General features: G+C 34.8%; 1 long non-coding RNA gene across 1 annotated transcript; it reads left to right on the top strand.

The window, feature by feature from the left end:
• The first annotated feature begins 147 nt into the window (after positions 1 to 147).
• LOC108770334 (uncharacterized) lies at positions 148 to 4,675 on the top strand. The gene is made up of 4 exons (XR_001940591.1): positions 148 to 297; positions 433 to 544; positions 1,692 to 1,880; positions 2,340 to 4,675. It is a non-coding gene; the product is annotated as an uncharacterized LOC108770334 (long non-coding RNA).
• Positions 4,676 to 4,888: the final 213 nt, after the last annotated feature.

Below are 4,888 nucleotides of genomic sequence, written 5' to 3'. Positions count from 1 at the left end.
TTGTAATCAAATGAAATCATGTAATCTGTGGGACAATATTTCAGCTAGTGGTTACCCCCTCGGATCCATTTTCCGTTTGCGCCTTCATTTTCTTCCTCTTCTCTTCCTCTTTCTGGTGTTCTTTGACGCGCAGGTCGAAAACACCAAGGTGGCACAAGCAACGTTACTTTCCGAGCATCGCGGAAGCCGAGAGTAAGCTGCGATCGAGTCGACAAGGTTCCGGAAGCGACACATCCGGAAGCCCTTGCGGCGAATGCGCCGGGCCTAGTTATAGAGTGCCAGTAAAGCCTTGTAGAGGTACAATTATGTATTTCTACATTTACAATTGTGTATATCGATTATCGATATAAAAAGGAATTTAGAAAATGAATTATCAAGAAAACTGACTGTATGCGAGAATAAACCTCCATACAATAATGTGATCCCTTACAGATGTATTTTCGCGAGGTGTCGAATCGAGTACGGAATCTAACAACGAAGGCTCGCCCTCACTCGCGAGACGACGAAGCCGACAGCCGAGCCGGTCTACTCGCAGGTAGCCAAGGTTTGTTTGTTTCCACATAGCACTCAGTCTTGACTATTCGATATCAGCCTCTCATCGTTTTCACATCGACGCGGAAAAGAAGCGCAATGACGCGAATCATTTATTAATTAGAAATTTTTTACAAGTGATAAATATTTATATTTATTTTATGAATATTATTAAAAGTGACATATACTCCGAAAATGCATATATCTTGATAATATATGTTATAATATACACTGTATGATATATTGATTTTTCACGTTATTACGCTTCATTCTAGAACCTCATATTTTATACGATAAAGGATGAGAATGTTCTACACTCTTACATAAAAGGAGATAAAAACATTTTCTAAAAAATATAATTGAATCTTCACATGCTCGATAAATTATCCTTATACGTATAAAAGATGTATGTATGTATATGTGTACAACCTTTCCCCATATTTACGTATATATATATATTTACATACAACGTGGCGTACGAAATGTTATATCATTTAATTATTTCATTAAACTAAACCTGTAGAATATCGGTTTTTTATACTGTGTGAAATTTTGCACTTCAAGGAAATTCTATTAGATGTGGCATCACAAATTATAATTTGGCAGAGGTAAAGGCACACACATCAGTTTGTGAAATGGCAGATAACAGTTGATTTAAAATGTGAGCATAAAGTGAAAGTTGTGTTGTTTTTTGTAGGAACAAACAATGTGATAGAGACCCGGAGACATTTCTGTCCGTCCACAATGTATAGTCATGTGCATTTCATAATTGGTATACGCTTTCAACTCCGTCCAAGTCCAACTTGTAATTCCACTTAACAGAATTTCCACGAAATATAGAATTTGCTGATGCAGTTAAAAAATCAATACTCTAGAAGTATAGTTTTAACGAGGTAATAAAATGGTATGACATTTCATGCATTATCCTGTATATTTATTATTTAATTTAGATAACATTAAAGATGTTTTTGTGATAATGAGATTAAATTAATCATCATTATATGGAACATTACCTTATGAATAAGAGATTTAATTATGAATCGGATTAAATTAGAGTTGCGTTTCATCATTTTTTTTCTAATTCAGGCAACGGTGTCACAAGCTTTAAAGAAAAATTTTTCTTCTGACTCGATAAATGTATCCGCTGATTTGTTTGACAGTTCGGTAGAGGATATGACGCTATTGCCGCCAAGCGGGTTCAGTGACAGTCGCGAATTGAGCGACGTGGAGTGCGACCGTGATCGTGATCGCGAACGCGATCGCGAATGGCAAGGTTTATCAGCCGGAACTCGTCACGGCGGCAGTTTGGGCAGACTTCCGATCGAGGCCGTCGAATCTATGCTCGCTAGGTATCGGCATGAGTATCCGTAAACAAGCATGCCCAGTCCAGTATTAAATAGCTGAGATCGGCCTAATCCCCGGAAATTTATTTATTTGTATATCTATAGATTATCTTGGCGACTACTGCCATACAATAGAATCTGAGGAAGAATATATGACTGTTTGGACATTGATGTTTTTCATATAATGTGTATAAATAATGTTTCTTTTTCACATGTAATAATAGTAATACCAAGATAAATATAATTTAATAAAACTTTTATTTATTGAGGTAGTTAATATCAAATATTCAAGACGAGGAAAGAAATTTTTTAAATAAATTTTAGATATCATTGATTTAAGTATTTTCGGAAATTCATTATTATATAATTGTTTTCGAAATACGAGATATTTAAAAATTAGTAAGAGAGAAAAAGAGAGAATTGATTAAATATTTTTAAGAATATAAACGTAATCATTTGTTGCAGATATCAGCAAAGAAAGGAGCAAGAAAGACAAGAATTCACTATACATGTATGATCGAGATTCGCTGGTTCGACTTGGTATCTTCGCCGGACGATTTAACATTATTTATAAAGAGACGACAAATCTTATTCTCAAAACCATCCGTTGCCGTTGAGGGAAATTTTAATGTGAAGGACAATTCAATTTTGAATGGAGATGAATGAGTGATGGAAGAAGAGACTCTCAGGTCCATTTGTGTCGAAGAGGCGTCTCGATAATTGATCTGCGTTGCGCCAAATACTGCCGTTATTATACACAAAATATGGCCTTCGTATATAACCCTGTATGTGCCACGTATGATATTGTGTAACGTCGAATTTCGAGAGAAAAAAAACACCAAATCCTATCGGCGATATACACAATTAAGCAATCAAGAAGTAACGGAAGCATTGATGATTAACTGTACGTTTTTTGATAGCATTTATTCTTTCTATCACCGAATTACAATTACACTGTCTTACCGTATGAAACGTAATTATGATAAAAAAAAAAGTCTGATTGACCGATCCATTGCTTTCGCGACGACCAATTACAGATATACAGGGTGAACGCCAACTTTCATACGAGTACCTCCGCTTCACTAGTGCGATCTATCTATTAACGAGCTATTCTATGTATGATTATAGGAATGACAGATTATATTCGCGTAATGAGTATTGTGTTTTAAAAGATTTTAATAAAAACACTGCAACGGTCGCAGCGTTACACGTTATCCCCATAAGAAATAGGTCAATTAATTCGAAGCTAATAATAGGCATTTATTCGAAACGAAATTTAATAATTTTGGGGCAATCAAAAATTGATTCTCAAATTCCTTTTGGTTTGAAATACACGAAAGTGCTGCGATTCGATCTCACTCCATGCAATTCAATTATGAAACCGGCTTTCCACTTTTCGAATAGTGCCAACTTTATTAGAAATATATAGTATTAAGAACATCGTGAAAAAAAAACGAAAACTTGAGAAGATAGAGAGGGGTTACGTGTACTCCTTTCTCTGTCCTAACTGAACGTAATTGTGCGCTATAACACATAGTATTTACGAATCGATTATCCGAATAAGAAGCGGCTAGCGCCTTAACTATGTAAATAATTGCTCTTTGAGAAACGACATTTATCGATGTGATCGTAAAATACGCTAACGATTATAAAATACCATGTGCACCACGTGCAGAGGGTCGTAGTGTGTCCGCAGACAAAATCGAGAATCGTGTAGCATATAGAGCGATTGAGAAAATTAGCTTCTCGTCGGAAATTCGGTTTCTTTTCAAAGATCTCTCCCGTAACGTGAGACTGATTGTTAATTGAGTACGCTTACAATGATTTCTGCCAAGAAGAGTAAAGGCACAGTGAAGCACAGAGCTTTGCATAATACATACAGCATAAAAGAATCAACCAATCAGAATCTTTCATTTCATTAAAAAAAAACTCTGATTAATCGATTCTCTTATGCATTATGCAAAGGTCTGTACTTCGTTCTTAAGAGTCTATCCAGGCAAATTTACATAGCATAAATGTATACATAAAAAACATCCAATCGCATTTTACATGCGTCTTTACAATAGAAATATGATTGGATATTTTTCCTTTATGTATATGTTTATGCAGCTAGACAAATTTATTTGTTCTGGATAGATCCTAAAGGCAGAATTTTAAAGCACAGATTTTTATATAACGCATAACACACAAGGCATAAGAAAATCAATCAATCTTTTGTTTAGAATCTTTTATTTCGTGAAAAGGAACAAAATGAAGGATTTTGATTGGTTCATTTTTTTATACTTTATACATTATACATTATCTATGCGTTATACAAGATTCTATGCTCCCACCCTAAACAATTAATCGTTCTGATCGAGCGACACTTCCGATCACGCCGGAAAAAAAAGCGAAGAAACCATGCGACGCGCGAACGTTCTTTTTCCCTTTAGTTTAATAAAAGAGAGACAAAGACTTGCTTAGAATTATTCTTGCAGTTATTTTTAAGACAGTTGAGACTAATTGTAAGTCTCGTAAAAATCTGAAGAAAATTCATGACATACGTCTCTTGTTACTTTATAAACGAGTTATCGCGTAGATGTAACATGTATATAAATGAGCTGACCAGAAGAGATGATTTCTTGAGATTTGCGCGTAAGCGAAATTCGCGCTCATCTCGGAAGATAAAGTTTATGCGGAATATATCGGAGTATATCGATCGATATCATAACATCATCCTATAAAAGATGGATGAATTGAGGAGATTCATTCTATATCGGGACCTTCAGTTTCCGAAGTTGGTACATACACCCACAAAAAAATGGGCCAAAATTTAGCATAATTTCTTAATATCTTTCAATAGTGATAATTCAACAAAAAATCATCATATTAAGATAAATAATAGTTCAATGCAATGTTTGTTGAGTTAGTGTTACTAAAAGATGTTAAAAAATTGTACTAAATGATGGGCCGTTTTTTTGCGGATGAGTGCAGTTTAAAGATCGTCAGTTCTTTTGCTTTTCATTTGCTTTCAA

This window comes from Trachymyrmex cornetzi, unplaced genomic scaffold (genome assembly GCF_001594075.2).
Source record: "Trachymyrmex cornetzi isolate Tcor2-1 unplaced genomic scaffold, Tcor1.1 scaffold1245, whole genome shotgun sequence".
NCBI classification, from domain to species: domain Eukaryota; kingdom Metazoa; phylum Arthropoda; class Insecta; order Hymenoptera; family Formicidae; genus Trachymyrmex; species Trachymyrmex cornetzi.
Note: the sequence above shows the minus strand (reverse complement) of the source record. Positions and strands in the feature narration are given on the sequence as shown.